General features: G+C 47.9%; 1 pseudogene; it reads left to right on the top strand.

The window, feature by feature from the left end:
• Positions 1 to 4286: 4286 nt before the first annotated feature.
• On the top strand, positions 4287 to 4948 carry LOC125526018 (uncharacterized; annotated as a pseudogene).
• The last annotated feature ends 7218 nt before the right edge of the window (positions 4949 to 12166 follow it).

The raw sequence follows: 12166 nt of genomic DNA, 5'->3' as shown, positions 1-12166 counted from the left end.
ATATCATTTTTAAATATAAGACCTTTCAGAGATTTCAATACAAACTACATATAGATGTATATAGATGCATTTTAGAGTGTAGATTCACACATTTTTTGCTTCGTATGTAGTCTATATTGGAATCTCTAAAAGGTCTTATATTTAGGAACGAAGGGAGTAGAAATTAGAAATACTTATTTCTTTGCAGAGAGAAACTAGAAATACTTCTTTTGTAGAGAAACTAGAAATACTTCTTTTGTAGAGAAACTAGAAATACTTTGAAGAGATGAGCTCCATAAATTACAGTGAAAAATGCTGAATGTTTTATTGGAAAAGGGAAATAGAGGTCAGGCAATACTCGAACCCAACATTATACTGTGAAGTTGTAATCTAATAACAAGTAAGATCAACAAATAATTGGGGGGTGACATGACAAAATTATCAACAAATAATTTGAACTGCCAAAACGTCATATATTTAGGAACAGCGGGAGTATATGGTAACACAAGATAAAACTAGCCGCACAAATGCGCGAAGCCCTATGGCCACACTGCAAATTATTAATTTGACAAGTATGATAGTTTCGCACTATGTACAACTTACTACTCGCTAACTCCACCTATGTTGTCTCAACATAGCCAGTCCCAAGCCGGGGTAAAGGAGGAGGGTTGTGATAGGCTTGGCGAGCCAACTCTAAAACTCAGCCACTCTTATGGAGATGAAACCCAAAAAATTTTCGTTGGGGCGTAACCCTCTCAGCGACGCGCTACATCGGAACCTGGGTGTGGTGGAAAATGGGCAAGGGTCGGGCCGTCACCCCCAAAGGGGCGCGCTGTATCTTGATCCAGATACGGTGGCAAGTGAGCGAGGATCGGGTCGTCGCATCCTTAGTGGCGCGCTACATCGGCGCCCGGATGTAGTGGAAAATGAGCAAGGGTCTTCGCATTTGACTCGACGAGTGCGAAGGGTAAGGAAGCTAGCCGAGCCTAGGAGGATTCGCTTAGGTAGCTAGAACGTAGGGTCTCTGACAGGGAAGCTTCGGGAGCTAGTTGATGCAGCAGTGAGGAGAGGTGTTGATATCCTTTGCGTCCAAGAAACCAAATGGAGAGGACAGAAGGCGAAGGAGGTGGATGATACCGGCTTCAAGTTGTGGTACACGGAGACGGCTGCAAACAGAAATTGCGTAGGCATCTTGATCAATAAGAGCCTCAAGTATGGAGTGGTAGACGTCAAGAGACGTGGGGACCGGATTAACCTGGTCAAGCTGGTAGTTGAGGACTTGGTTCTCAATGTTATCAGCGCGTATGCCCCGCAAGTAGGCCACAGTGAGAACACCAATAGGGAGTTCTGGGAAGGCATGGAAGACGTGGTTAAGAGCGTACCGATTGGTGAGAAGCTCTTCATAGGAGGAGACCTCAATGGCCACGTGGGTACATCTAACACATGTTTTGAAGGGGTGCATGGGGGCTTTGGCTATGGCATCAGGAATCAAGAAGGAGAAGATGTCTTAAGCTTTGCTCTAGCCTACAACATGATTGTAGCTAACACCCTCTTTAGAAAGAGAGAATCACATCTGGTGAATTTTAGTAGTGGCCAACACTCTAGCCAGATTGATTTCATTCTCTCGAGAAGAGAAGATAGGCGTGCGTGCCTAGACTGTAAGGTGATACCTGGAGAGAGTGTTGTACCCCAGCATAAGCTGGTGGTTGCTGACTTCCGCTTTTGGATTCGTGTCCAGCGGGATAAGCGTGCCAAAGTCGCTAGAACGAAGTGGTGGAAGCTCAAGGGGGAGGTAGCTCAGGCGTTCAAGGAGAGGGTCATTAAGGAGGGCCCTTGGGAGGAAGGAGGGGATGCGGACAATGTGTGGATGAAGATGGCGACTTGCATTCGTAAGGTGGCCTCAGAGGAGTTTGGAGTGTCCAGGGGAAGGAGAAGCGAAGATAAGGATACCTGGTGGTGGAATGATGATGTCCAAAAGGCGATTAAAGAGAAAAAAGATTGCTTCAGACGCCTATACATGGATAAGAGTGCAGACAACATAGAGAAGTACAAGATGGCGAAGAAGGCCGCAAAGCAAGTTGTTGGTGAAGTAAGGGGTCGGGCTTATGAGGACCTCTACCAATGGTTAGGCACGAAGGAAGGCGAAAGGGACATCTATAAGATGGCCAAGATCCAAGAGAGGAAGACGAGGGATATTGGCCAAGTCAAATGCATCAAGGACGGAGCAGACCAACTCTTGGTGAAGGACGAGGAGATTAAGCATAGATGGTGGGAGTACTTTGACAAGTTGTTCAATGGGGAGAATGAGAGTTCTACCATTGAACTGGACGACTCCTTTGATGAGACCAACATGCGTTTTGTGCGGTGAATCCAGGAGTCTGAGGTCAAGGAGGCTTTAAAAAGGATGAAAGGAGGCAAGGCGATGGACCCTGATTGTACCCCATTGAGGTGTGGAAAGGTCTCAGGGACATAGCGATAGTATGGCTAACCAAGCTTTTCAACCTCATTTTTCGAGCAAACAAGATGCTAGAAGAATGGAGACGGAGTATATTAGTACCAATCTTTAAGAACAAGGGGGATGTTCAGAGTTGTACTAATAACCGTGGAATTAAGCTGATGAGCCATACAATGAAGCTATGGGAGAGAGTCATTGAGCACCGCTTAAGAAGAATGACCAGCGTGACCAAAACTTAGTTTGGTTTCATGCCTGGGAGGTTGACCATGGAAGCCATTTTCTTGGTATGACAACTTATGGAGAGATATAGGGAGCAAAAGAAGGACTTGCATATGGTGTTCATTAACTTGGAGAAGGCCTATGATAAGATACCGCGTAATGTCATGTGGTGGGCCTTGGAGAAACACAAAGTCCCAGCAAAGTACATTACCCTCATCAAGGACATGTACGATAATGTTGTGACAAGTGTTCGAACAAGTGATGTCGATAGTGATGACTACCCAATTAAGATAGGACTGCATCAAGGGTCAACTTTGAGCCCTTATCTTTTTGCATTGGTGATGAATGAGGTCACAAGGGATATACAAGGAGATATCCCATGGTGTATACTCTTTGGGATGATGTGGTGCTAGTTGACGATAGTCGGACGGGGGTAAATAGGAAGTTAGAGTTATGGAGACAAACCTTGGAATCGAAAGGGTTTAGGCTTAGTAGAACTAAAACCGAGTACATGATGTGCGGTTTCAGTACTACTAGGTATGAGGAGGAGGAGGTTAGCCTTGATGGCCAGGCGGTACCTTAGAAGGACACCTTTTGGTATTTGGGGTCAATGCTGCAAGAGGATGGGGGTATTGATGAAGATGTGAACCACCGAATCAAAGCCGGATGGATGAAGTGGCGCCATGCTTCTGGCATTCTCTGTGACAAGAAAGTGCCACAAAAGCTAAATGGCAAGTTCTACAAGACGGTGGTTCGACCTGCAATGTTGTATGGCGCTGAGTGTTGGCCGACTAAAATGCGACATGTTCAACAGTTAGGTGTGGCGGAGATGCGTATGTTGAGATAAATGTGTGGCCACACGAGGAAGGATCGAGTCCGGAATGATGATATACGAGATAGAGTTGGGGTAGCACCAATAGAAGAGAAGCTTGTCCAACATCGTCTGAGATGGTTTGGGCATATTCAGCGCAGGCCTCCAGAAGCTCCAGTGCATAGCGGGCGGCTAAAGCGTGCAGAGAAGGTCAGGAGAGGGCGGGGTAGACCGAATTTAACATGGGAGGAGTCCATTAAGAGAGACCTGAAGGATTGGAGTATCACCAAAGAGCTAGCTGTGGACAGGGGTGCGTGGAACCTTGCTATCCATGTGCCAGAGCCATGAGTTGGTTGCGAGATTTTATGAGTTTCACCTCTAGCCTACCCCAACTTGTTTGGGACTAAAGGCTTTGTTGTTGTTGTTGTTGTTGTACAACTTACTACTCGCTCCGTCTCGAATTACTTGTTGCAGAAATGGATGTATCTAGATGTATTTTTAGCTCTAGATACACCAATTTCTATCCTTTTCCGTGACAAGAAATTCAGGACGAAGGAAGTATATATAAAATCAAGTCTAAGAATGATCATCCAGATATTGTGACAGACCACGGACAAATCCTGGCACATGCTACACGGATGATAGATTTTGCGTCATAAGTAATAATCCAATTAGCAATATAGCTCATGAGTTGTACCTGTTATTTGGTGTCATACTTGTGGCATGCTTCCCAAGTTTCTTCAGCGGTATTGAGCTCAATATATACCCTCTCATATTTCACCATATTCACTCATGTTTGCACTATCCAGCCCTCTGCTTATTTAGCCAGGAATTTAAAATTCAAGTTCCCGTACCAACCATCACATTGATGATCTGGGTATCATATCTAGAATATAATTTTTGTTATGTGATGTGACTGCAAGTTGAGATATTAGATGGAACTGAGATATCTAGGCAGTCGCGACCCACCAAAAGTCCTGTTGCCTAGGTTTCTTGCCCCCAGGCTGGATGTTTTTGAGGGCCAACCCAACCGTTTTATTATGTTTAACATGCTGGACAGTGTACCTGGGTGGACAGCCACCATTGCTCTGTGCAATGATGACTTATACGCCCAAGGGTTTCAAGAACACTTTATAGGCGGTGGAACCACTTCAAAATGTTCAATCCTATTGTGCCAAGGTCCACCAAATTGCCCATTGGCCACTATTACCTGGAGCTACTACCTCGGTACGCAAAGGGCACCGCAAGATCACATGAAGAGCTGTACAACCTAGTTCCCTTGGGTAAAGTTGCCATCAGACGCGCATTTAGGACTTTGGCGTACGTCACACCACGCGAGTGGCGGACCTTAGATCTGTGTTGTCACCTTAATAGTCATGTTCTGCGAAGGGCAGTGCTTTGATAAGCTCAACACAAGACTCAAGAATCAGTGGGATAGACCTGGAGCAATCTACATGCTCCATGATATGGACAGACTGTGTTAAACACACACATCCATAAAAAAAAACTTTACATTACACTGCATTATGTGTGATCCTAGTATCTTTTTAATCGAAAATCCAGTGTGTGTATAAACTAAATTTGAAGCCTTTTTTTAGAAGTATTTAATCATTTCCATGACATCCAAGTCGCGGAGAAATAAAAATTTGGCTAGTAAGGAGTTGGTCGCTACTTGGCTGCCCCCCGTCGTTCAAAAAACAGATCAGGTGCCCATCGTTTGTGAGTCTTAAGAGCATCTTCGGCCGTTCGCCCCCCCCCCCCCCAGGTGGCTTGAAAAATTGCCGTCTGGGGGCGAACCGGCGCTAAAATCGGCTTAGGGAGGATTGGGTTCCCACCGCCGCCCCCAGGCACCAATATCGGCCAATTTCGGCGCAAATTTGCCCACTTTTCAGCCCACTTTCGACGCAAAATTGGTCCGCTATCGACGTAAATCGGCCCATATTCGTCATGCCTGCCGCAAATTCAAGAGAAGCTATTTTTTATCACATAGTTCATCATAGAAAATCAATAGAAATCAAATGGTTCAACAAATAGTTCAACAACAAATAGTTCAGTATAAATTATATAGTTCAACAAATAAAAACTCATATTTCATCACACGCCGAGCTAGGCGTTGCCCTTGAGCCTCCATAGTTGCTCCACCGGATCCTGCTGCAGTTGTTGATGCACCAGTGGGTCTCGGATCTCCTGACGCATATTGAGGAAGGCCGTCCAGGTTGCCGGTAGGTGGTGATCAACTTGGGCAAGAGGACCCTGTCTGTAATATGGTTCAGTGTCAAACACTGGCTCTTCCTGCTTGCTCTCGATGATCATGTTGTGCAAGATTACACAACAAGTCATGATCTCCCACATTTGATCTTTTGACCAGGTCTGAGCGGGGTATTGGACAACAGCAAATCGAGATTGGAGCACATCAAATGCCCGCTTGACATCCTTGGCATCCTTCCTGCAAGCCTCCTGAACCTTCGCAAAGTGAGAGTACTTGCCTCCTGGCACAGGGTTTGAGATAGTCTTCATAAATGTGGACCATCTCTGATAGATGCCATCTGCTAGGTAGTATCCCTTGCTGTAGTGTCGCCTATTGACCTCGAAGTTCACCGGAGGAGAATGACATTCAACAAGCTTAGCAAAGACAGGGGAGCACTGCAGTACGTTGATGTCGTTGTGAGTTCCTGGTATACCAAAGAAGGAGTGACAAATCCATAGGTCGTGTGTGGCCACTGCCTCAAGTACCACACTGCAACCGCCTTTGTACATCCCCTGCCAAGCAAATGGATAGTTTTTCCATTTCCAATGCATGCAATCAATGCTTCCAAGCATCCCAAGAAATTCTCTTGCTGCATTCTGTGCTAGGATCCGAGCAGTGTCTTCAGCATTGGGTGATCGCAAGTATTGCGGTCCAAACACTACCACCACTGTCCTGCATAACTTGAAGAAACATTCAATGGTCGTGGACTCGGTCATGAGCCCATAGTCTTTGAGTGAATCACCGGGAGCTCCGTATGCAAGCATCCTTATAGCTGTCGTGCATTTTCTGGAGTGAGGTGAATCCTAATGTGCCAGTGCAATCCTTCTTGCACTTGAAGTAGCTGTCAAACTCCCAGATTGAATTCACAATCCTGAGGAAGAGCTTTCGGCTCATCCGATAACGGCGCCGAAATACTTTGTCGCCGTGTAGTGGAGCGTCGGCGAAGTAGTCGGAGTAGAGCAAGCAATAGCCTTCCAGTCGATGCCGGTTCTTTGCCTTCAGCCGGCCCGGCGCCGAGCCACCTCACCGTAGCTTTGCATTGCTCGCGAGCAGGCTGGCCAGGGCGGCAAGGACCATGAGATGCTCTTCATCCTGGACGTCAGCATCGGCTTCCTCCTGCAGCAGCGCCGCGAGTGCTTCCTCGTCGTCCGAGTCCATCACCGAGCGGACAAATCGCCGAACACCCGGCGGGCGTGGTAGGCGCGCAGCCGCCGGTATCCCGCCCTGCACGGCCGGAGCGCCGGAAAGCTCGCCCACGAACGGGGTTGAGGATGCTGCGGCGGAACCCTCTCTTTTCCAGCGGGTGAATGGCCTATCTAGCGGATGAGGGGGGTGGTCGGCGCCGGGATCGGCAAGGCGGCAGGAGGGCATGCGCGCTGGGGGGGGGGGGGCGAATCTGGGCGTGCAAAGACGCGTTTACGCTTGACAGTGATGGCCCAGACGCTCTTTTCCCTTCTGCCGGAGGCCAAGTGTGCTGGGTTCGGCCTGGGATCGCCGGGCCCAAAAACGGGCCGAGCCGGCGGATTTCGGCATCTTGGGGGCGTGACTGTGGGTTTTTTTCGGCGCCGGCGTGAAAAGGTCGACCTGGGGGTCTGTTGGGAGCGCGGCTAAAGATGCTCTAACCACGTAAAGGTCAAGCAGTCCCAAATAGTGAGGCAAGTTCGGTTCTGTTCACAGTTGGGCAACCGTTATGGCGTTATCATCCTCACACGCTCTATCAACTGTCCAAAAAAAAGTTAGAACATGTACTGTATATATCTATATATCCCGCTCCCCAAAACAAACCTAACTAATGCTACTACTCATGCCTTGTGCACCTTAATGCCATACTTCTCGCCTCACATGGATCGCCTTACTGAGCACCACCATCACTAAAAAAGGAGAGAGACACGAGAACAATACACATTGCCATTATAGTACTTTGCATATTTATATGACCATTAAATTGAGAGAATCACATTAGTTATATTTTTTATTTAAAGACATAGGTTCATCTTTTTTCGAGGGAAGTACAAGTTGTATTCACCCACTTGCTATGGTGCCCGTGAATTGTCGCACTTGAGATTTTTTTTTATGGTGACGTGGAACTGTATGGATATGGAACTTTGTAGCATGGGAAACATGTCGGATTTATGATGCAAAGAAGTACATATGTAATACGTAGCACCGGATACTTTATTGGAAGAAGGAAGTAAAGACGATAAACGAACATGATGATTTGAGTTGGCAATACTCATTTTTTTTAGAAAAGGAGGAAGATCCCCGGCCTCTACATCTAGACGATGCATACAGCCACTTTATTAATTATTTTCAAAAGACCTTATAAAGAAATACAGCAGTAAGTCTGAAGCCACTATCTAGGCAACATCTGTTACTACTCCTATTCATTTGATGAAGAGATGCTAATAGTCTGGGCCTAATACCAAACAGACCTCGCAACCAAACCTAACATCTAAGACCTGAGTTCCCATCCAGGACGCTTGCCGGGTATGGGTCACCCACCGGTCCGGCGCACTCCTCAACCAGGACGCCTGCCGGGTATGAGGCCGCCGCAGCCACCTGCCACCAATCCATCTTCAGAGATGTACTGTTGCATCTACCTTGTCCGGTTTAGCTGTCGTCGACGCCACCACGACGCCAGACAACGCCACCATCCTGCGCTCGTCCATCAACACACGCCCAGCAGCGAGACCCCGCTGCTCCATGCCACTGAGACCCGCCATTGTCGACGTATCAGATGCAACGCCGCTCCTCCTTCGCGAACACCACCTTCTACCACTGGTCCTATCCCCTCCACCTGTAGATCCTCTGCACTCCCAACTGAGCCCCAGTGCCCCTGACGACACCTCCAGAAAGGTCACGACGCAAAAAGCGCCGCTGCCGACAGATCCGAAAAGGATTGAAGGTTTTCACCCGGCCGGGGATCGGGGTGGGTAGATTGGGCCCTCAGCTGCGCCTTCATGAAGGAAAGCGGCGCCCATGAACGTCGCCGCCGCCGGGCCGGCTAGACTGGCCAAGGTTTCCCCCGGACCCAAAGTACACCACCAGGGCTCACCACCACCGGAGCCTGCAGCCGCAAACCATCGGGACGACGACAGAGGCAGCAGGAGAAAGGGGAACCTCCATATCTGACGCAACGAAGAACCGCGCCATGGCCGGACTCCACCAGCGACCCGCCACCCGCGCGGCCGAGTACGCTGGCCAGCTTCGCCTGCAGACGTCTCCAGCCGCCGGACGACGCCGCCTCGCCGATAGGGCCGCCGCCCAAGGATCCGAAGGCCACCGACGCGATACTCCAGCCCGCAGGCCGACGAGATCGATCTGGGCGCCGAGATCCCCGCCGCCACCTTCCCCGGCGACCGTGCGGGCTGTGCCGGCGGCCGTCTCCGGCGGCGGCGAGGGACGGAAAGGGGATGAGGGGAGGCGGGCGGCGATAGATGGGATCGCCCTCGCGTCGCCAGTCGCCAGGGGGCGACGCGAGGGCCGCGTTCCGAGTCTATGCAACTTTTGAATTGCCAATACTCATGTCCAACATTTTATAGATTAATGCAAAACCGAACAGAACATTGGCTAACTAATGATTGCCGGGACGAAGCAAAATAGTAGAATGATGAACGTGCAAGATGGTGGTGAAGACTCGCCGGAGTGAGGCGGCATGCCGGTCTATGGGCGAGTGGGGAGCAGAAGGTGCGGGGGTGGAGGGTGGGGGCGGAAGGTGCGTAGTGGTTCCGGCCACCAGTTGAAAGCGCGAGACGAGTAGTTGGGGCTAGGGCGCATGGGGGTGAGTGAGAGTGACATTGAGCAAGGGTGTGTACAGTGGCATTATATTAACAATTCTACATACGATAACTGATGAAGTGAAAGAGTGCGAAAGAAAGAGGGGGCATGATTAAGCTAATTGATGATCTCTTAATAAGAAATAGAAGCCTATGTCATGTACCAGATGCCTTCTGTCGTTAAATTTTTTCTAGATTAATTTTAATCACCCATTTAAGATCATGCAATTATTAATTGCTAGAGACAATACATTGTGTAGCATGTTATTTTCGCTTCTTTAGAAAACTTAAATACATAACAGAAGACCGCCTTATCAACCATTGTACATGTCCTTAGGAGCACGATACTTAGACATTTTCTATGTGGAAAGCAAGCATCTGTGCCATGGCTTTCCTACAAACGCATTACCTATAGACCATATAGAACCGATGTTTTTCATACTAGTCAAATTGGAATAAAATATAAAAAATGAGTTCAACAGTTCACGGATGATATTATGTTATAATGCTTTCGATATTGAATTTGAAAAAAGAAGACCATGCAGATAGTGTGTCGATCACATGAAAAAAATCATGGCACATGCTACCCGGATGGATAGATAGATTTGAAAGAAAAAAAGTCCAATAAATAATACAACTCATTAGTTGTACATGTTACTTGGTGTCATACTTGCTACATGATTGCAAGTTCTTCGGTGGTGCTGGGCTCAATATATATAGCCTGCATATTTCACTATATTTTTTCATATTTGAGCTATCCTGCCCCCTGTTTCTTTTTCTGAGAGGCTACCATGAGCTTATTTAGCCAGGAATCAAGATGTGATTTGAGCTAGGTATCGTGTCTGCACCAAATGTTTTGTCGTGTGATGAGGCAGACAAAAGGTGAGATATTAGGAAAAACTGAATAGCTCATGTATTCCGCTTCAACTCCACCTTCAAGTTACAGGGCGGCGCTCGCTTCAGATCGAATGTTGATGCATGCTTCGTCAACATGCTCTCAAAGGCTTTGGCCGCCAACCCTCTCCTGTTGTGCATCTTCAATGGTTCACCGGATATTCGTTCTGCTGTCCACGCAGATGGTATTGACGACGCCACCCTGAAGCCCATCCCTCTGCACCTCCTCCAGGCATTGGGTATATTGTGTGGTGTCAACCCAATGAATCTTTTGACCCTCGTTGGTGTCGAGGCAGTCTTCCGATCAGCTCTGAAATTCGGGATCCAAAACATTGCCGCTTGTGCAGAAAATTATGGGAAAGAACTGCTCTTCTGATCAGTTCTGAAATCGAACAATGTGGAACTGAACAACAATCATATTGTTTTGATGGCAAGCTGTATATGCCAATAGAGCGCGAGCTAAAACAGCTGTTGAGGCCTAGTGAAATTTCAAATTTGTTGCATCACTTGAAATGGTTTGGAAGTTTTCACACACGCAAGCATCGAAACAAGTCGCACAAGCTTGTTGACCCATTGCTCCTTGATCATAAGTATTTGATGAATTATTTTTGCAGGTGGTGGTGACTGCGATCTACAAAGCTTTGTGATCTAGTACAATTCTACATTACTATTGTACGGGTACTTTTGAGGCACCCAGACATATGAAGAACGAAGATAAAGAAAAACTGACTTCGTGGAGATACTATCTTTTTCCCGCCCGACCAGCTCCGCTCCGCCCCTGCCAATCACACCAGCGGCAGCTTCCTTCTACCGCTCGCTCTGTCCGCACCACGCACCATGCAGGGATGCCACGATGGCATCCGCTTCCGGCCTTTGCTCCCCTCCCGCAACGCGCCCACCACCACTGCCACCAGCGGCACCCGGAGGACGGCGTCAGCTAACCCGAGGGTCGCCGTGCAGCCTGATTCCGCCTACAGCCCCTACTTCTGACGGGCCGCTGGAGTTCTGGCTGCCAACCGGGTTCGCGGCCCCAGTGGTCAGGCGCTTCGAGGTCAAGGATGGCCAGCTTGGCAGTGTCGCCGGCCCGTCCCTCTGATACGAAGTTACTAGTCCCTCTGTTTCTAAATATTTATCTTTAAAGATTTTTCAAAGGACTGTGCTAATGTCCGACCGTTCCGAACATTAGCAACAGATCCGGACGAGTTTTTCGCTATTCACTTACCGCCTGTTTGGTAAACACTTGGGCAAGGGCATGGGAGTTTGCACAAGGGTGTTTATGAAGGGATTAGACATGGGAAGTAGATTTTTACTCCCATTCCCTTGTTTGGCATATGATGGGAATTGGCGTGGGATAAAACTCTCCTCACGAATTAACAGGGTACCCCCTGGGAAGAAATCGGTGGGAATTGGCTTTCCCAACTCCCAGTCCCCTTCCCACTTAAACTCTCATTTCCTCTAATCAAACAGTGAATTTTTAATCTCCTTACCCCTCAACTCCCATTCCCCATCTCTAATTCCCTGAACCAAACACGCTGTTAAAGTAGGTGCATGCATGCATGCAGCTGATTTCTTTAAAAAAAATAAGAGAGCCCACACGGACTCTTTTCCCTAATTGTTGCATGCATGCACATAGACGAAAATAATGATGTCAGCAAAGATTCCATCTAATTCAAAAATTCAAAATGTTTTGTAGCTCTAATCGTCGCTCTAATTGAAAAACCGTTTTCACATAAAAGATTTGTCGCGACGAGACCTTCGAAACTAGATCTCATGTTGGTATGTTT

The sequence above is a fragment of the Triticum urartu genome, chromosome 7A, assembly GCF_056163025.1.
Source record: "Triticum urartu cultivar PI428250 chromosome 7A, HENAU_Tu73, whole genome shotgun sequence".
NCBI classification, from domain to species: domain Eukaryota; kingdom Viridiplantae; phylum Streptophyta; class Magnoliopsida; order Poales; family Poaceae; genus Triticum; species Triticum urartu.
This window is presented reverse-complemented; position numbering and strand designations above follow the sequence as displayed.